The sequence below is a fragment of the Vulpes vulpes genome, chromosome 7 (assembly GCF_048418805.1).
Source record: "Vulpes vulpes isolate BD-2025 chromosome 7, VulVul3, whole genome shotgun sequence".
Lineage (NCBI taxonomy): Eukaryota > Metazoa > Chordata > Mammalia > Carnivora > Canidae > Vulpes > Vulpes vulpes.
Window position 1 is genome coordinate 96446757 of NC_132786.1, and position 22069 is coordinate 96468825.

General features: G+C 35.7%; 1 long non-coding RNA gene across 2 annotated transcripts; it reads right to left on the reverse strand.

Annotated features, from left to right (window-relative positions):
- Positions 1-615: 615 nt before the first annotated feature.
- Positions 616-21578, reverse strand: LOC112915743 (uncharacterized). 2 transcript variants are annotated; one of them, XR_003234157.2, is made up of 5 exons: positions 21438-21578; positions 17853-18000; positions 13706-13767; positions 9073-9155; positions 616-4076 (listed from the first exon to the last, which is right to left on the reverse strand). It is a non-coding gene; the product is annotated as an uncharacterized lncRNA (long non-coding RNA). The 2 variants fall into 2 exon arrangements; XR_012002695.1 differs by having other exon boundaries at positions 1805-5010; positions 21438-21526.
- Positions 21579-22069: the final 491 nt, after the last annotated feature.

Here is a 22069-nt window from a genome sequence, read left to right on the forward strand (position 1 = left end):
TTCTGAAGGGAAATGCAAGAAGCCACTTGGAAATTGTATCTCACTTCGATTGCTTTTTCCTTGTAGAGAAATTCAGATGAATCAAATTATCTTCCTTCTTAAATCTAATTTTCTAGTCATGTTGGATAGGTTTTATGGGCCAAATTATTTTGCTTTTTGGAGGAGTATACATTTAAATAAACTTTCCCACTGTTACTCATTTTCAAAAGTCAAAATACCACATTTGAGAGGACTTGAAATTTACTGCATTTGTGAAATTAATTTTTATTCCAATGGCTGACTCTTGCTTTTCTTGTGTTGTTGCTTTGGAGATTATTTGTTTTCCATAATGTCATCATCCTATTGAAATCCATCTGTCTCATTCCCCCTACAGTGGGACAGCTCTTTCTAGCTCAGCAGGGAAGCCAAATTAAAAACCTTTTCAATAAGTAATGAAAAACAAAAGCAAAAAAGCCAGGCCCACATGGAAGTGACAGGTACGCATTCTTGTGTTGTAAAGGCATAATGTGAGACTAATAATCTGTTAAACTTGTTGAACACTTACTCATTCCTTCATCAGTGCATTCACATTTAAGATAAAATATGACCATGTCATACTGTGGAAAGAAAAAAACATTTTTTTTTTTAAGATTTTACTTATTTATTCATGAGAGACACACACAGAGAGAGGCAGAGACACAGGCAGAGGGAGAAGCAGGCTCCATGCAGGGAGCCCAATGTGGGACTCTATCCCGGGACTCCAGGATCATGCCCTGGGCTGAAGGCAGACGCTCAATCGGTGAGCCCACCCAGGCATCTCATGAAACAACATACTCATTAGACAAAGAAAATTAGACTGGTCACACTCTTTGGGAAGTTGACTAATGTCCTTTTATTAGAGCTAAAGTATGCTTTTACTGTATATTTCAAAGAGCTCTCCAAATGGGAGAAATCCAAATATATCTCAATACCTTTCTGCTTTCTGTTTTCCCTTATTGGTTAGGCCAGGATTTAAACCAAGAGAAAGGAAAGAAAGGACTCATGGCACATTCAGCCACTTCCTACACCAGTTTAAGTGCTGAGGTGTCCTAAAACTTCAGATAGTCTTTGAAACTAAGCTGACGAATGTTTTTCTTATTTATTCTGGTCCAGTGCAAATATTTGTCTATTGAGAAATATGTAATACATTAGAATCATAAACCCACCATCTGCTTACAGTGAGCCAACACCCACCTGGAAGGAGACGGATATGGGCTGGTATCCTGTTCCTCATGTGCCTAAGTGAAGGCAGCTGACGCTAAAGAGCCCTGCTTTGTTTGAGCTGCCCCATGCTACGATTCCCTGATAAAATTACAAAAGGGTGTGTACATTTTCACAACCTGTAAAGATCACTTTCAGGTTCTTTTAGAGAAATCTTTTTACAGTAACTGGCTTAAAAGGAGGCTAAAAAAAACCCCATCAGCTTTGGGGAGGTGGGTGCATTTGTGAATTCTTCATATTAATGGTCTGATGCAAGAAATGAAATAAAATAATAAATCCCCCCAGTTTTGCAATTATGACAACAGATCTGACTGTCCACATTAGCGGGGAGAAATCTTCACTGGTGGAAAGAATGAAAATGCAAAAGGACACTTTACTCACAGTGGTTTGTCATTTTAAATTACCTTAAGTCCTCATTTTAGCTGATAAGACATTTAGCGGATACTTGACCTTAGTGTTCTCCCTGAAATACTTGCTCTTGCTACTTAGCAATAAACTTACAGAATCTGAAAAATGAATTTGTAGTTTGTAGTGGAGCATTGTTCTTGAAGGAGCTGCCATTGCCTTTTTTTTTTTTAAAGATTTTATTTATTTATTTGAGAGAGAAAGAGCATGAGTAGGGAGAGGGAAAAGCAGACTTCCCACTGAACCGAGAGAGCCTTATGCAAGGCTCAGTCCCAGGACATTGAGACCATGACCTGAGCTGAAGGTAAATGCTTAACAAACTGAGTCACCCAGGCACCCCTGCCATTGTTTTTAAAGAAGACTTCCAGACGACAAAAATTTGAGGATTTCAGAATTTCGAGTCACATAAAGCATTCCCCTATAGGGCTTGTCTCTGCAATTGTCCTTTGTGAAGACGTTACCACAAAACAAACACGAAAAGATGATTAGTTACTATATTTTAGAATTTGAAAGTTTTAAAACAAATTTTCAAGGAATTTTTATGAAGATTTTAGATTGGTATTAACATGCCTGAACCAATAGACATGATTGTCTATGATTATTGGATGACTTATACAGGATATTTGCAAAATACAAATATAAAAGCAGATCAAACTAAACTTGCTCTTTTGAGGCACATTGCTTTACTCTGACACTTTTCTTAGGATACTAAAGATACATGATTAATGCAAATAAAATTACTAAGTGTCCCTTAGGATTAATGCAATGGGAAGAAAGTGACATCAATATGATAACAGATGCAGGTTTTTCAGGTAGATAGAACAGGTGATTTTTAAGAAGTAGGTGAAAGCCCACTTGTTAGTACCTGGAACCTTCAGAGCTTTGAAATCTCCAGCCTTCCATTGTTAAACACAGAAGCTCAAGTGGAAATATTAATCACAAATATCTTAAGAAGAGCAAAAGTTGCTGAAGTAAGGCTTTATTACCCAAAGCCTGTCCAGGAAGGAGGGGTTCTGGGTAGTGGGAAATGTCGAGGGCAATGTGTAATGCCAGAAGAGGTCTGCACAAAAGTCAAGAATGCTGCCAAAGTAAACTATCCTCTGTAAAATTTTCCTGTGGGTACAGTGGATGAAGTAAGAATACTAGGTCATTTAGATCAGGGATTTTTCCTGAGGGGTGTGCTGGGGATTTTCGAATCACACTATCCTGTTCTTCCTCTGTTGGCCTCCAAGATTCTCAGGTTGAGTATTACTGAGTCAGCAAAAGCTGACAGACACTTGTCCTTTGGTTTGTTGAGGGTGGAGCCTCGATGCTGGGAATGGCGAGACTGCCTACAATTTTTCCTATAACATGTTCGTTGAAAATAGTGTGTATTGCCCTCCTTTTTTTTTTTATATAAAGGACATACTCTGAATACTTTCAGTTGTGGCAGTGTTAGTTTTGAGTAGATACTATGTTTTCACAACCTACAAATCCCAAGCAGAATAATATGGGAGTTTGGGGTGTTGACCCTGGAGACAAATTTATTGAGTTTGAGTACTGGCTCCACTAATGAGCTGCGTGACTGTGTTTTTTAAACCAAGATATTGAACATCTTCAGGGCCTAGCTAAACCATAAGTAAAATGAGGATAATAGTATCTCACATTTGGGGTGAGAAACTGAGGACATTGAACAGACTTGAGCACAGCCCTAGCATAGGAAAGGAAGGGTTTTGTTGATGTCTGCTTTCAGCATAACTGAAGATACCAAAATCATAGCTCTTTCTTGGGGTGTGATTTTCGCTTTTGAATGGAAACCACAGCATGGGTTTTGGGTATTTCCCCTCACTAGCTTAATCAATTTTATAAACTGTCTTGAGTATTGAAATAACATTCAACTGGACAGAAATGTGTTCAGGGTGGGGGGTAGAAATGGAGCCTAAGAAAGTTACTGTAAAAAATGATTTCCTCTGTTCTTTCTAGCTAAGCATTGTAAGTGCGCAATGAGAAGCTGTGATGTTTTCTTACTGATCCTGGAAATCCTGCAACTTGGGCAGAGGAGAGATCCCACCTGAATTGGTTTGGCAGTGCTGTTGTGACAAAGTACCACACATCGAGTGGCTTAAACCACGGACATGTATTTTCTCACTGGAGGCTAGACGTCAGAGGTCAAGGTGTCGGCAAGGCTGGTTGCTCTTGCAAACTGTGAAGGAGAATCTTCCACACCTCTCTCCTAGCTTTTGGTAGTTCACTGACAACTTTTGGTATCTTTTGGCTTCTGCTGCATGAGCTTAATTTGCACGTGATATTCTCTCTGTGTGCATATCTCTATGTCCAGATACTTACTTTTTGTAAAGACGACAGTCATGCTGATTGAGAGGCCCATCCTATTCCAGCATGACCTCATCTAAATCAGGTCATATCCTGACAAACTGAGGGTTTAGGACATCGACCTATGAGTTTTGGGAGACACAACGTGACATGTAATAGCATCATATCCTGGAAATACTATGGTAGACTTACAGAATTTACAGTAGTCAGTACTCAACAAACATCCAATGACATGATTACAAAGCTGTGGGCAGTGTATTTGTTTCATCTTCTATGAGAAGATGTTCACAAATTGGTATTCATGAAGTTAATCACTGCAAACAGCAGAGGAGTTACACATTTAATGGCATCCTATTGTGGATGCTTGCCCAACATTGAGATCATTTTATTTTATGAGCGGGTGTTAGTGTGTGTGTGTGACTGAGAGACAGAGACTTTGACTTTATGCTCCCAAAGGCTTTCCATTAGGAAAAAAAAAGACATTGCATAAGAAACAGTTTTTCAAAACAGCAAAAAAATGCTTATCTGTCTTGGCTACGATGTTTATGATGTACAGGTTGTGTAGTTTACATCATTTTAAGTGCAATATGTTCTAAGGAATGGAACTATAAAATCTCAAGCAAATCAGACTGATTTCCATAATGGGAGAACGCATGCTTGTATCATTCATGGTTCATGAGTGTTACATCTTGTGTGAAGACAGACAGCTCTACTTAGAGGGTGGGGCCATTGCTTCTCTGCTCACCCATCATCCCATTGTAACATTTCATGAGGTATTTCCCATCCATTTCTTACCACTAGAATATGAATTCCCCATGAGAACAAAATTACCTTATTTTTACCTAGACCATCCTCCAAGCCACAATACTGAACACTGATACAAAATAGAAATAAAATGTTTGAATAAGGGATCCCTGGGTGGCGCAGCAGTTTGGCTCCTGCCTTTGGCCCAGGGCGCGATCCTGGAGACCCGGGCTCGAATCCCATGTCGGGCTCCCGGTGCATGGAGCCTGCTTCTCCCTCTGCCTGTGTCTCTGCCTCTCTCTCTCTGTGTGACTATCATAAATAAAAATTTAAAAAAATGTTTGAATAATTGGAAGAGCTTAAATGTGATAAAATAATTGAGGTTTTTTTCTTGAAGTTAGAAATTGTGAAATTAAAAAAAATTAAAAAAAAGAAATTGTGAAATCGATTTGAAATATAAAATGTCACCATTTTAGGCAAAAATAAGGGATAAACAAGGAGGAGGAGGAGAGCGTCTAGTATAGTAGTTCTAAATTACGGTTGCCAGTGTTAGCAAATGAAAGTACAGGTTACCCAATTAAATTTGAATTTCACATATATAATGAATAAATTTTTACGATAATATATCCCATATATTGCACAAGTATTGCATACTTGTACTAAAAATTGTTTGTTTCTAATTTAAATTTAACTGGATGTCCTTTACAACCTTATTCTAATCTCTTTTTGAATATGTATTTTTTTTTTACTGTTTTATCACTGAAATGCAAATCAGAGCTCAGCTTGCTTATAAAAATGCGTATACATAGAGAATTGTACACACTATTTCAGGTAGTCAATGTTAGTAATTCTTAACATTTAATGTGTTAAAGAAGGAATAAAGAATACTTTGGAGGTTACAAGGCTAAAGGTAATGGAAAAACGTTAGACTTACATATATGTATTCTAAGCATAGTCCTGTATTTCAAAGCTAGGGATAATGTTAGAAATGACGGAATCTAAACCACTAATTTTTAAAAAAAGATTTTATTTATTTATTCATGAGAGACATAGAGAGAGAAAGGCAGAGACACAGGCAGAGGGAGAAGCAGACTCCATGCAGGGAGCCCGACATGGGACTTGATCCCGGATCTCCAGGATCACACCCTGGGCCAAAGGCGGCGCTAAACCGCTGAGCCACTGGGGCTGCCCTAAACCACTAATTTTAAAAAGGTGAAGAAATTAGATAGAAATATCAACTAGGATATAGAGTTTAATTGTGAAAGTAGGGTAAAGAAGGAAACTAAATTTGCCCCACTAATTAAACTACTTATCAAGTAATTATATGTGTATATATATATATATAAAATAGTGTATAAATACACTATTATAGTAATTAATATGTATATATAATTACTCGGTAATATATATACATATAATTAGTATTATAGTAATTAATATGTATATATATAATTATATATATATCAAGTAATTATATGTATATGTAAGTGTATAAATGCACTATAAATACATATACATATAATTATGTATATATAATAGTGTATTTATACTTTTTATGCACAATAATGTATATATTAAAATACAAAGGAATATTTATGTTTATGAATATGTTAAAGAATAACCGATTTATCATTTAGTAACATTTTTGCACTAATTGAAGAAAAATAACTGAATATTCTGTTTTGCTTTTTAGTTATTAAAACAGCAACTGAATTGTCAACTGATCTTTTCTTTGTTTACTGCAAATGACCACTCACATTTTCTGCCTCTGTACTCTTTAATCAAATAGTGGAATCAACTATATTACTTTAGCATTCACGTTCCATTTGTAAATTAGAGAATGCCAGTTCACTTTGATATTTTATTTATTTATTTATTTATTTATTTGTTTGTTTGTTTTTTTTCACTTTGATATTTTAACATTTATTTTTTAAGAACTCCAGACTTTGATCACTTTGATCTAAGATTAATAAAGATAAAAGTAGGATGTTTGATACTGTTTCTCAAATAGGATCCATGGATATCTAGTACTGATGGTCTTGCAACTATTCGTATCCAAATAGATTAATTGAAGAAAACCTGCTTAAAATGAATGGAATAGGGATCAGATAAAATCTGAAGAAACTCATGAGACATTGAAATAAATCAGATATCTATATGATGTAAAAGTGTACTTTTATATCAAATTCAAGTGAAATGCAGTTAAGTCCTATAGGTTAGGAAAATTTCTGGTTATCAGAAATTCTTTATCTTCTGAGAATTTCTCCCAGGTGATTTTGAGATTTCCATTCGTAATTAGAATTGTTCCCAGTTGATAGAGGATTTGTTTCCCATAAAATATTAGAAATTCTTGGTGTTTTTTTTTTTTTCTTGGTGTTATTTAAAGCAATATAAGACATGGTAGTGATCCTCCAAAACCTGTGAAGAATTGAGTTAGTGTTCGGATATCTGATAATTTGAGAATGAATATAAATAATCCTCTCCTGTTAGTTAACTGGAGAAATTTTTTAATATTCCAAGGGCAGTTACATTTTTCCTAAAATTATTAAAGGTAGGACATATCCACCCAATATTTAAGTCAAGTGTGCAGTTTTAAAAATATATTTTAATTAATTGTAATTAGTTCCTAATTGTGTATTTTAGAATAAGAAAAGAAGTAATGGTTAATTCTGCAAAATACTGCTAAAGGTTCAAATATTCAGACAGAGATGTCTTTATTTGCTTTGGCAACATGTGGATCATTTAGGACATATACTAGCAGGTTTGATACAGTGGAGAGGCAGAGGTAAGATGGGATTACTTGGTGGAGTGAATGAGAGATGAGAAAGAAGTAACCAGTGCTGACACCTCTTCTTTGGTCTTCCTTTCTCTGCCACAGCCTTCAGCTCATGACAGGCTTTCTTTGCTACCAACCCAGGCAGAAATCAAACTACTACATTGTCCTCTCAGATTTTGACGTTTATTGTCAAACATTTGCCTTCATAAGAATATTGCAAACTTATTAATAATTTAAATGGTAGTATTACACAATCCATATACTTGCACATTTAATATTAGTCAATTAACCAGAAGGTTTTCTTTATGATATTAGACCTCTTAGAGGTAATCCTTTATAACTCTGAGTAAGTTTTAATGCTTTTTTCATGTTTTCTATCACTGAAATAAAAGTAGATAATATTCTATCATTAGAAGAAACTATTAAATGTGATGATCTATTAACCTTGCATCTGAAATTGGCCCCGTGATTTATTTATTTATTTTTTAAAAGATTTTATTTAGGGACACCTGGTGGCTCAGCGGTTGGGCGCCTGCCTTCGGCTCAGGTCGTGATTGGGAAGCTGGGATTGAGTCCTGCATCAGGCTCCCTGCATGGAGCCTGCTTCTCCCTCTGCCTATGTCTCTGACTCTCTCTCTCTCTCAGTCTGTGTCTCTCATGAATAAATAAATAAAGCCTTTTTTTTTTTTTAAAAAAAAGGCTTTATTTATTTGAGAGAGAGAGGCAACACAAGCAGGGGAGAGGGAGAAGCAGGCTCCCTGCTGAGCTGAGCAGGGAGCTTGATGCCAGGTTCAATGAGGGGCTAGATCCCAGGACCCTGGGATCATGACCTGAGCCAAAGGCAGATGTTTAACCACTTGAGCCACCCAGGTGTCCTGAAATTGGCCCCTTTAAATTAATACTATGAAAACATCAGGATTTATCCACAACATTAAAGAAGGGTCTGCCAATGGTATACACATAAATTTAGGGATTAGACCATTCAGAGCTGATAATGAATTGTCTTTATGTTAAACAATTAAATCAGAGAGATTTTTGAGGGAGTGTCTGTCTAATAGATCATTTTCTATGATTATTGATGCATCTGACAAGTATAGTGATCAGATTGCATATACTCAATACTGAATGTTATAAAAATTCAAGTCCAAAGACAGACTGTATCTTCTTGCGTATAAACATTACAAGAAGATAAAAAGTTTTAATTATTATCAGTTTGAGGAAATTACATGTGATCTTTAATATCACAAGAATGGATTGGCTCCCTTAAAGTTTAATTCTAACATGTAGTCTATTCTTGGTGGTCCCAGATTTAGAGATCATAAAAAGTATTAGACATCTCTGTTAAAAACAACAACAACAACAACAACAAAAGATTTTGAGGTGCCCCAGAAATTCTTATTGTGATAGGAGCTGTGTGTTTCATTTTTGTGTGTGTGTGTGTGTGTTTCATTTTTAAACACTACCTCCACCACTGACTCTGGTGATTCCCATTTGTGAATAGCGCTGTGTGTGGGACTAGGTAGATGTAGGGCATCACTGACCTACTAGCAGTCAAACAAAGCTCCTACCACTGTTCAAGACAATTTGTGAATACTTACATGCTGGTGAGTCCTGAGGTTCATATGTATACAGTCTATTAGAATATCTTCCAGTTATATCAGCTCTGACTGTTAAGAAGGATCTGTCAAAAAAAAAAAGGTTACTGATACAATATTTAAAATGTTTATAAAATCATTCTCCCCTCTTATTCTAAGCAAATGTTAGACCAATATATAAGCAAAATTGGTTTTTATAATGTGAATTCATGATGATGTAACCTACATTCTCATTTTAGCGTGCCGTAACTCTGTCAGTACAGTCTGGGGACTGTACCAAAAGTATACCCGAATACTGGGTGATGGACATTAAGGAGGGCAAGTGATGCAATGAGCACTGGGTGTTATATAAGACTGATGAATCACTAAATTCTACCTTGGAAACTAATAATAGACTATACGTTAATTAGTTGAAATTAAATTTAAAAAAACATAGAAAAATCAATAAAACACCTAGTGTTTTTCAACTAGGTGCCACAAAACATGTTTGAGTTTCGACCTCAGTTGTTATTTATCTGATCTGATAATGCTGATCAGTTGCATTTTTGTGAGGTAGACAGCCTGTATGTTAGAGACACAGAGAGAGGCAGAGACACAGGCAGAGGGAGAAGCAGGCTCCCTGCTAGGAGCCGGATGTGGGACTTGATCCTGGGTCCCCAGGATCATGCCCCGGGCTGAAGGCAGGTGCTAAACCGCTAAGCCACCCAGCAATCCCCTAAAAGAATTTTTAAAATATAAAACCATTCACTCTCAGACTAGATAAAACCAGGTGGTCACTCATCTAAAATCTCATGGACTAGCCCAGGAGATTATGAGAATCAGTAAAAGATTTTGGTGACTGAACTTCTCAGAGTCTCTAAAACTAGAGCCTGACAAGTCTAGCTGCTTGTCAGCATCGTTTGGTGAATTATCTTTAAAATTCTACATTAAAGGATCCCTGGGTGGCGCAGCGGTTTGGCGCCTGCCTTTGGCCCAGGGCGCGATCCTGGAGACCCGGGATCGAATCCCACGTCAGGCTCCCGGTGCATGGAGCCTGCTTCTCCCTCTGCCTGTGTCTCTGCCTGTGTCTCTGCCCCTCTCTCTCTCTCTCTGTGATTATCATAAATAAATAAAAATTAAAAAAAATAAATTCTACATTAAAAATAGGTTACAAATTCAGATAGGTTAAAATTCAAAAGTGAAAAAGGTAAAAATTCTTCTCATTCCTGCCTTCCAGAGGTAAGAAGTGTTAACATTTCTTATGTTTCCTCCCAGAGGTTGTCAAGTCACAAAATGCAGTATGTATATTAATATGAAATTAATTGATAGAAATTGTATATGTTTAATGCATATGTATGTATGTATATTCTTTTTTTTAAGATTTATTTATTTATTTATGATAGAGAGAGAAAGAGAGAGGCAGAGACACAGGAGGAGGGAGAAGCAGGCTCCATGCCAGGAGCCCGACGTGGGACTCGATCCCAGGACTCCAGGATCGCGCCCTGGGCCAAAGGCAGGCACTAAACTGCTGAGCCACCCAGGGATCCCCTGTATATTCCTTTCTTAAAAATATGAATACTAGCATGCTATAGACACGTATTTGCATTTTGCTTAACATAATGGTATGTCTTGGATATAATTATTTTGTGCTTCTATAATTCTACATTATATCTGTGTTCTTTAATTAGTCCTTCGAAAATAGAAATATTTAAATTGGTTCCAATATTTTGTGTTTAGATTGTTTCCAAACCTTTACAAATATGGCTTCAATGAACGTGATGTTATTTATATATATGACTTTGAACATGGGTGAGTATATTTGTAAAAATATATATTTGTAAAAAAAAATTTCAGAAATGGAATTTCTGGGTCAAGGTGCCTCTACATTTATAATTTTGGTATCCATGCTTTCCATAGAGGCTATATCAACTTATGTTCTCTCTGGTAATGTGAGAGATATTTTCTCTGTGCTCCCTAAAACTCATCAAACTGTTAACTTTTGGATCCAATAGGTGAAAAGAAGGAAGTTAATGTAGTCTTACTTTCTTATAAAAAACAGTGACTGCATGATTCAGTAATTCTACTTCTGGGAATATATTTGACGGAAATGAAGTCAGGATCTCAAAGAGATATCTGCACTCCCATGTTCAGTGCAGCATTATTTATAATAGCCAAGATGTGGAAAAACCTGTTTCTGTTGATGCACTTATGACAAAATGGAGGAACGTTGAATATATTATGCTAAGTGATGTCAGGAAGATAAATACTATATGATGTCACTTATATGTGAAATCTCAAAAAAACTCACAAAATATTAACTCATGGAAATAGTTTATTGGTCGTTTCCAGGGGGTAATGGGAATGGCTGAAGGGTGAAGATGAGCACGCCTAAAACTGCATAACGTTATTATGTCAGTTTTATCTCAATAAAGCTGTAAAAAACAGTCAATGTTACTCGTGTTTAGATTACTTCATTTCTTTTCCTTTTGTTTCTTTTTTTTTTTTTTTTTAAGACACAGGGTGCATGAGTGGGGGGAAGGACATCAGGGGAGGAAGAAGGTGAGAGAGAAATAGAGAGAGAATCTCAAGCACACTCCAGCACTGAGCACAGAGCCTGACACATGGGGCTTTATCTTACCACCCTGAGTTCATGATCTCAGCTGAAACCAAGAAAGTAGATGCTCAACTGACTGAGTCACCCAAGCACCCCTCCTTTTGTATCTTTTGGTCCCCTTTTTTCCTATTGACTTGTTAACCTTTTTCTTATTAATTTTTATGAGTATGTTTTCTAGAGAAATTCATGATTGTGATATGTGCTGTAGTCTTGTTTAGGTTTTTGTCTTTTTATCTTTAGTTTATAATTCAGATTATGCCGAAATTAATGTAATAAAAATGTATTAGTCATTTCTTTAGGCTTTTCTTTCTTCTTTTGACCATACTCAAATCCAAAGTAGGGGTAAGGCAAGGCAAGTGTACTTGTGTCAAAGGTTCATCAGAGGTTCCCCTCATGACTTACCCTAATATCAACCCTTCTCTACTTCAAGCATTAAAAAAATTTTTTTTGCAATAATATCTTCTAATACCTTATTGGTTTAACATTTATAATTAATCTTTGTAACTTGTTTTCATATAAAATGATCTGAATATATTTATTTTCCCCTGAAGGCTACCACCTTCTTACAATAATTATTTTACATACTAAATCTTTCCTATTCCTAACTTTGGATGCTACTTTATTGTGTAAAAAATTTCTTTAGTATTAGTTTTGTTTCTATATGTACCATTTTGTTCAATTCATTTATCAGTAACATATTATTTTGATAGAATTGTGTAAAATGTTTCATATTGTTTCATATCCCCCTGTTTCATATTCAGGGGGAATTCAGTCCCCCTGAATTCTTTACAAAGTTCTTAACTATGACTGTTTTTCCATTTCAATTTTGAGATTATTATTTTTCTTAATTCTTGTGCCAATTTATTGTGGTTGTCTTAAAATTTTTCAAGTGTACAGAGAATTGGCATTTTTACAATGTTGAGTCCTCCTATTCAAGAACATGGTATATCTTACCTTAGGTTTAAATTTTTTTCCTCAGTAGTACATTTAGGTTCATATAGATTTTGTGATTTCCTGTCAGATTAATCTTGGATATTTTATCTTTTCATTGCTACTTTATTTTTTATTTATTTATTTTTTTATTGCTACTTTAAATGGAATATTGTATAAGTTTTTTTTCAACTTTTTTTCTCCATATAAATGCTATTGTTTTATTTTTTTCAAATGCTTTTGATTTCTATGTATTAATTTGGCCTTATCTAATTTAACTGAATCTTTATTCTTCTGAATACTTGGAGTTGATTTTGAATTTTTACATATATTGTATAGTCATCATCTGTAAGTGAAGATATTTTCACTTTCTCCTTTCCACGTTTTGTACTTCTAAATTTTCTCATCTAATTGCATTGGTCAGTATCTCCAGAACAATGTTAGTGGTTGTGGTGATCGTAGACATCCTTGTCTTATCCAGACTTTGCTAGGGTATTTTAATTCGTTTTCAGTAAGCATGATGTTGGCATTTTTGCTGAGACAGATATTTCTTTGTTAGGATAAATTAAAAATTAATATAAAAGTGTTTATTTTTAAATTTAAAAATGGAGTTTGCATTCTGTTAAATGCCTTTTCAACCTTTCAGGAGATAGGAGATACTTCTATGATTTGTCTCCATATAAATAATATTTTAATTACTAGATTTGTTATTCTAAAATCTTACTACATTCAATTTAAGCTTGCATAATACCTAATGAGTGATACTGTTTTGTTATGCAACTTATATTCCGACGCTTGCTTGGCTGATGTTAACTAAACTTGCTATAGTGATCTGCTATTGCATGCTGTTTGGCCTAACAGTTGTCATTATAATTTTTTGTGAACAACACCTCTATATATCTTCATATTGATTTCTTAATTACCAAGCAAGCTTTTACTGAGATGTAGTTGACATATTACTTTAAGATGTACAATGTAATGATTGATATTTGTATAGAAGGCAATAGCAGAACAAATACTCAAACCCTTTTAAAAGTGTACAGGCTAGTTTTTAGCTGGTAGTATGAAAAGCTATCTATATCATCTACCAAAAATAACTGAGAGGTGTTTTACCTGTTTTGAGTATGAAAGATCTTCTTCACAAGTCTTTACCCAAGTGATGTCATCTCCCCATCCTAAAAAAGAATAGAGAAATGAATGCATTAACCCAGCACCACAAAAAAGCTCTGGAAAGGACATTGTGATAAGCAGGTATCTATCTGCACATAGTTAATTAAGCTACCAAGCAGTTGTCTGACATATGGTATAGAGGGTGCATAACTACTAGATATGAAGAGGTGGTGTTCTTCAAATGATAGTGCTGAGGTTTTGTGACTAGTTCAAATCTCAAGGCCCATGTAGGTGTTCAATCAGTGCTGTTATGATTACTGGTGATGAAAAGAGCATCTTTAGACAGTGCAGAGGTCTGACTTTCAAAATGTACAGAGGAAATAACAGTTAATCTTTGCATATTTTATAAATATATCATGGATAATTTATACTGTACTGTACAGTGCCCTTGTAACTTGAGTGCCAGGAGATGCCAACCCTTTCAAATCAGAATACATAATGAAAAGAATTCCTAATTTTGCTTTGAGTTCTGACATGGAAAAAAAAATCTAGTGCGATGATTTCATGGTTGAGAGACACAATAAAACAAAAGTGTTTCAGAAGCATTCAAAAGCATGGAGGAGAGGGAAAAAGAACATAATGAGTTGAATATCCTACTAGCCTTTAAAAAAGTAAAACAAGTTGTTGAGAGTATGTATTAGAGATCGAAGAATAAAAATCATTGAGAAGAATGCACAAAACACTCAGAAATACTGCAGAGTATTTTCAGGAAATGTTTGAGTTTATAGATGAAAAATACTGACTTAATTTGAAAATAGAAATAGTTGCAGACTAGTTTGGACCCAAACTGTTTATTTCAATTTTTGTCAGACTATGGTTTCTGGTTTTGATATGCTGGTTTAAAGATGGCCAGGAATTATGAAGCAGAATTATGAAGCAAGGCATACATGATTGCATGATTTTTGCTTATTTGTTTGCTTTTGTTTCCTTGTTTTTTGGCAACGATTTTATTAAAATAGTCACACATCAATACAGTTCATCCACTGAAAGTGTGTGTGTGTGCTTTGGTGTATATTCACAGAGCTGTGCAAACAGCATTACCATCAATTTTAGAACATTTGCATCACCTCAAACTCTTTAGCTGCCACTTCCTGATCTCCCCATCTCCCCCAACCCTAACTAACACTTAATCAACTTTCTGTCTCTATTAATTTTCTTTTTCTGGGTATTTCATATAAATGGCATCTCATCAGATGTGGTCTTCTTTGATAGGACAGTTTCAGTTAATAGAATATTTTCAAGGTTCATCTGTATTGTGGCTTATATTAAGACTTCATTCCTTTATATGGTCAAATACTGTACCATTATGTGGGTATATCACATTTTATTTATCCATTCATCAGTTGATGGATGTTTGGTATTTTTGCTTTTTGGCTCTTATGAATAATGCTGCTATGAAAATTTGTGTGCAAGTTTTGTGTGAACCTGTGTTTTCATTTCCCTTGCATATACCTAGAAGGGAATTGCTGAGTCAAATGGCAACTCTATACTGACTTTTTGGAGAAACTACCAGACCATTTTTCTAAGTGGCTGCACTATTTTACACTCTTAGCAGCCATACAGCTGGTTTGTTATTACCTGATTTTAAAATCTTAACATTGGAAGTTGTATTAGTTTAGTACCCTACCTCAGCAGAAATCCTTCATATCTGTAATAATCCCAGAAGATTTTCTTTACAACTTTGCTTGAGCATATGTAGTAACTTCACATCATATTTTGCCTTAGATAAGAATATGCTAGGGATGCCTGGGTGGCTCAGGGGTTGAACATCTGCTTTTGGCTCAGGGACTGAACCTGGGATCCAGAATGAGTCCCATGTCGGGGTCCCTGCAGGGAGCCTGTTTCTCCCTCTGCCTGTGTCTCTGCCTCTCTCTCTCTCTCGCTCTCTCTCTCTCTGTGTCTCTCATGAATAAATAAATCTTAAAAACAGAGAATATTCTAGAAACAGCCACTGAGACTGTGCTTCTACTCAACGTTCCTTCTTCCGTTGCAAATATTATTCATTGCTAGAACTTCAGCAGTGGGAAGAATTTTTATTCTCTACTCCTATTCAACTTACTTCCACAAACATTAAAGGAACATCTGCCACGTGCCTTATTCACTTAGCACTGGGTATACCAATGTAAAACAATATAATCCCTGCTCTTCATTCTAGCCTTCATGCAGCAAAGCCATGTCACATTATTTTTTATACACTTTATCTCATAATAACCGAAAGTGTTGCAGAGTCTCTGTTCTTTACTATAATTCTATCTCCAGCTCTGGTTATGCTTATCTGTCTTCTGAGATTTTATTCATTCTCTAGTATGTATTTTTTGAGTACCTACTTTATGCTGGGCATTGGGCTGGGTGCTGGGTAGTTCTGATTTTCTGAAGTTAGGATGGGGAGGGTATCATTATTTTTTCTTAAACTATTTATTATCTTTTTCCAATTAATTTTCCCTTTCCTTCCTAACATACTTACCTGCTTGGTGCTGTCCTCTGCGGGTCTCCATTTGCTATTCTGTACACCGCACTCAGACTTCCCTTTCACCCTTACTTTTAATCCTCATTGATTCTGGGCTTCATTTTCTTAATTGTTTCCAATATGCTGCTAGATGGCAAAAGTCTTAACCAAATGTAAAGCAATTCCTAATGGAGTTTCCATCTGACGTCAGTAATTTTCTCCATTAAAGTCCTAATTTCTTGGGTCACCTGGGTTGCTCAGTGGTTGAGCACCTGCCTAAGGCTCAGGTCGTGATCCCAGATTCCTGGGATAAGTCCCACATCGGTCTCCCTGCAGGGAGCCTGTTTCTCCCTCTGCCTAAGTCTCTGCCTCTCTCTGTGTCTCTCATGAATAAATAAAATCTTTTTTTAAATCCTAATTTCTTAACTGAAATAGCAGACTCATCAAGTTGTTTAAAATTTATAGCAAAATTTGTATACATTTTTCATAAAGATCACCAAAAAGTGTTGATGGACGTTTGAAAGTGAATACACAGAATGTTGGTGCCTTGTGTTATAGCATGCTGTTTAACTCAGTGCTGGAGAGTCTTTAAGGGTAGCAAATCATTTAGTCTTTGGTTTTTTAAAGTTACTGAACTCATTGTTTTATGACTCTTGTGTTTATAAAGAAAGATGTCTGATAAATTATACTTAGCAAAGTATTTCTCTCTTTGAATTTATTTTGCAAAAGTGTATTGCTTTTTTGAATAGACAGTTTCTGTGATTGTTAAATGGAAGTAGAATTAACTTGGCTGAACATTGATGGATAATTGACAGGTGCTTAATACATCTGGTAAGGAATGCATGAACTTGGAAAGTCAGTATTTTAGAATTTGAAATTATGCTCTTGTCCATTGATGTTACCACTCCAACTAGTGGTCAAGTGTTTTATGGTCATACTGCTAGTTTTTAATTGGTTCTGTAGAAAGAAAGGATTCTATTACCATTTCTGTTTAATGGAGATATAGAAATCAATTTTGATAATTCTCTTTTGTAAAATATTTCTTAACAGAAAAGATACATGTATTTGTTTCTTAGGTCAAGGTAAAACAGTAAGTACAAAATAGAAATGTTTTCTAAACATGTAGCCAATGACAAAATTAGATTAGGAGGTCTAAAATCACTGCAGCTGTTTACTGGAGTCAATATAACAAATACTTGAGTAGCTGAAATTCTTAGAAGGTTGGATAAAGTATAGTTTTCTGCAGATCCTTTTATAAAGTCATCTTACAGTATTTTGTGGCCTTAATAAATACAGATCAGGGGATCGGAGCAGATTTTCACAGATCTTAGTTGTTTTTAGAATATCATTATGATCTATCAATCATTTTCCATGATTCTGGTTAACAAATTTATAGGCAACCAAATCAATTCTTCACTATTTATATAAAAGATCATACAAATTGTTACTGTTTTTCAATTCTTTTGGTTCATATTTTAAAAACATCTGATCTTTTCTGACCGTTTTTTCTCCCATTTGAAGGTGGTACATAGCAAATTATTCCAGTTAACTGAGTTTTCTTTTTAACCAGACTGTGGATAAGAGACTAGGTATTTTAAAACAATCTAGATGACATAATTTAGAAATAAAATGAAATTTTAGTACCTCTAGTACCTCTTGAGAGTGTCTGGGGAGTTCTCTGTTTTCGTTGATCACAATGGCAAAGTTGGAAAGAACTCTGATAAAGGAGAGGCAGAGGACCAAAACTGACTGTATGTAACATCGTGGCTTCTTGGAAATTCCTCACAGGAAGCTAGATAGTAGAAAATAATTTTCAGAATCCAGTAGATGATTTCAGACTGTTATTGAAAGATACTGACAAAAAGTCAGACCAAATCTATGCTGACAGATGGTTCTGCTTATGTTCATTGACCTGGTACAACAAGTTAGAGCTTTAATTCACATTTTATTTCAAAAATATTTAAAAGATACAATCAACTCAATTAAAGTCAACTTGGTGAAAAGCCACATTCTGGGCTTCCTGGGAGTAGTACAATGAACTTGAAAAAGAAGTGGACCAGGGCACCAAAAAGTTTACTTGTGGCTGCATGTTAGTGCTCATGGCAAGACAGTGGAACTCAAATAAGGCCATGCTTATTAAAGGCCTTGCAACTGTTAAGTGCAATGCAAAGGTGACTTTTGGCATGCAAAAATACTCTTTGCCTTTTGATTGTTTTTGATATAATAAATTAAAACCACATTTTAAACCTATACCAAGATAATCAGATTAGGCATGAACAAACATTGCTTAAAATAAAATTCAGAGGGAAAATAATGGGGAGGATTCTTGTTTTTGAGTTGCTTTGTAGTCACTTACCTTTCTCATCCTTCCATCAGTTACTCAGCCTTTTGCTATTCAATTTAGAACCCTGCCCTTCTTTAAAATCATCCCTTTCGCACTGAGGAGGGCACTTGATGGGATGAACACTGGGTGTTATACTATATGTTGGCAAATTGAATTTAAATTACAAAAAAGTCATCCCTTTCACTCTGGTATCTTCCCCTTGCCAACAGTGTATTCCTTTAGAACCTATCCAGATTAAATATGGTTGCCACTCTGGGTGACTCTAATTAAATTACTTCCTTCCCTAATCTGCAGTGGAACCATTTTTTTTTTTTTTTTTTTTTTTTTAGTTTTATTTATTTATCTATACACCCAACATGGGGCTTGAACTCAAGCCTGAGATCAAGAGTCACACACTCCTCTGACTGAGCTAGCTGGGTGCCCCTGCAGTGGACCCATTTTTAAATTTCTTTGTCACCCAGCATTGGAAGACTCAGTTAAACATTAACCATGGTGCCTGATAAGGATCTTAATTTCTATAACCAGTTTCTATAACCAGTATCATAAAATATTTCAGAATGCTATCTTTACCTTATGGACTGGTCATCTTGCACCTTAAAGACTGAAACAGGGGATCCCTGTGTGGCGCAGCAGTTTTAGCGCCTGCCTTTGGCCCAGGGCGTGATCCTGGAGATGCAGGATTGAATCCCACATCAGGCTCCCAGTGCATGGAGCCTGCTTCTCCCTCTGCCTGTGTCTCTGCCTCTCTCTCTCTCTCTCTCTCTCTCTCTCTCTCTCTGTGACTATCATAAAAAAAAAAAAAAGACTGAAACAAAGAAAAGGTAGATTTAATAAGTAGTAAGGACCGATGAATATGGAGCACAAAGTCCAATGTGGGGAGAGGGCAGGCTCTTTGTCAAAGTTGCAGTGAAGAAAGGGAAGCAACCATCTAAGGCAGAATCTTTCCTGCATCCAGTGAGCTTATAGATGGTCTATGCTAGAGCTACAGGAAGCTCAAAAAGGCCTAAAATTATATGTAAAATTTTATGTGCTCCTTTTCATTCTCTTGGGGATAAAAGGTCCAAATTGTCTTAATATTCTTCTAGAAGTTTTGTATGCAAAGAAGAGTTAAGAAAAAGTTAGTTTTCCTCTTACACTGCAGTGGCAATGCAAGCTGGTACAGCCACTCTGATAAACAGTATGGAGGTTCCTCAAAAAGTTGGAAATAGAAGAAAAAAATTGAAAATAGAGCTATCCTATGATCCAGCAATTGCACTATAGGTATTTACCCATAGGATACAAACACAGCAATCCAAAGGAGCACCTGCACCTCAGTGTTGATAGCTACAATGTCCACAATAGCCAAACTATGGGAAGAGCCCAGATGTCCATCAACAGATGAATGGATAAAGAAGATGTGGTATACACATACATACACACACACACACACACACATACACACACACACAATGGAATATTACTCAGCCATCAAAGTGAAGTGTCACCATTTGCAATGATGTGGATGGAGCCAGAGGGTACTATGCTAAGCAAAAAAAAGTCATTCAGAGAAAGATTATCATATGATTTCACTCATATGTGGAAATTTAAGAAATGAAACACGATCATAGGGAAAGGGAGGGGAAAAATAAGATGAAATCAGACAGGGAGACAAACCATAAGACTTTCTTAACTATAGGAAACAAACTGAAGGTTGTTGGAGGGGAGGTGGGTCAGGGGATGAGGTAATTGGGTATTAAGGAGGGTCCTTGATGGAATGAGCACTGGGTGTTATATGCAACTGATGAATCACTAAACTCTACCTCTGAAACTAATAATACACTGTATGTTAATTAATTGAATTTAAATTAAAAAAAAGTTTGGGGCAGCCGGGGTGGCTCAGCGATTTAGCCCTGCCTTCCGCCCAGGGTGTGATCCTGGAGACTAGGGATCGAGTCCCATGTCCGGCTCCTTGCAATGGAGCCTGCTTCTCCCTCTGCCTCTGTCTCTGCCTCTCTCTGTCTCTCCTGACTAAATAAATAAAAATCTAAAAAAAAAAAAAAATTGGAGGAAGCATTAGAAAAGGTTCTCTCTGGTAGTATCAGAGCTAAGTAGGTGAAATCTGTATCAAAAGAGAAAATAAAACTTCACCATTTTCATATCTTAAAACTGCCAAATTTAGAGTTGAGTGGGAACCAATTTTTTTTCAAATTCGAAGTTAGGTTATATTATTGTGAAACACTGTTCTACTTAAAACAAAATCACAGTATTGGTTTTCCATTTTACTGATGCATTTTAAAAAAGATATCAAATATACTCTATGGCCAAGCAAATCAACTTATGTTAATATTTTTGGATGAACAATACTTTTGTTGGTAAAATAGAATGGTAACTGCTAAGAGTCCTTAAATACAAATGTATGAGTTAAGCTACTTGGGGGACACAGATGAATATAACAGGGTTATAGCCCTGGATGAGCTTACCGCATACTCAGGAGGCAAATAAACCAATGTCTACAACTAGGTGTTACAGACATTAGCTAGTTGGCATTTTCTGCCATCAGTATTTTACTTTTCAGAAGTATTTTAACATAACTCATTTACTTAGATATTTTTAAAAAAATCTCTATTTTAAAATAAGACAATTAAAAAACAGGAACAGTTGTTACTTGTACCATAACTTTTAAAGGGATCACTTTTAGTGAATGTCAGCTTATTTTGCTATTATTAATATAAGTAGAGAATAAAAGTATGAAGCTAGCAGAGGAAATCCAGTTTATTAAAAGAAGAATAATATAATTTCACCCACTCCTTACTGAAGACGGCTCTTGGGAATAGTGACAAATTGATCATTTAAATGCAGCTGAAATTGACTGAAGATTAAATGATCTGGAAATTTTGCTTGCTTACCTGAACTAGCAAGTGTTCTCGCTGGAAGTATATTCTGGATATTTCTGGTTAAAAATGGGTGTGGATTTATAGACACACGCATACACATACTCACTTGATCAACAGCCCCACCTGCATCGAAACAGGAGTACAGTCACCTGCAAACTTACAAAGACAGACTTGTCTGAAAAACAGACTTCTTTCCAGTTCTCAGGATTCTCACGCTAAAAAACTTTTTTTCTCTTTGTCTAAATTAAGATTGAATATGCTTATAAAATTGAGGCCAAATGCCATCTTTGGGCTTTTTTTCTCTTCTACCTTACTTCCCAAAGTAATTTAGTGTTTGGCTAGAGTTCAACACACACACAAAAGGGGGGGGGGCGGTAGAAACTGGTATGAATGTAGGAACTGTGTGTACACCATTGTTCTTGTTCTTGTTGGAAGTTCAGTGAGGACTGCAGATTAGATAGAAAGCACGTAGAAATTCCTCAGAGTTACTCTGTTTACAGGAATAGAATTAACAGCTAAAGAGAGCAGGTCTTTTTTTTTTTTTTTCCTGAGAGAAAGAAAAAGAGAAATAAAAATGCTGTTTTAAAATTTAATACTTTTATAAGTTGATTACTGTTGACAGTCTTGGTAGAACCCTTTATTAT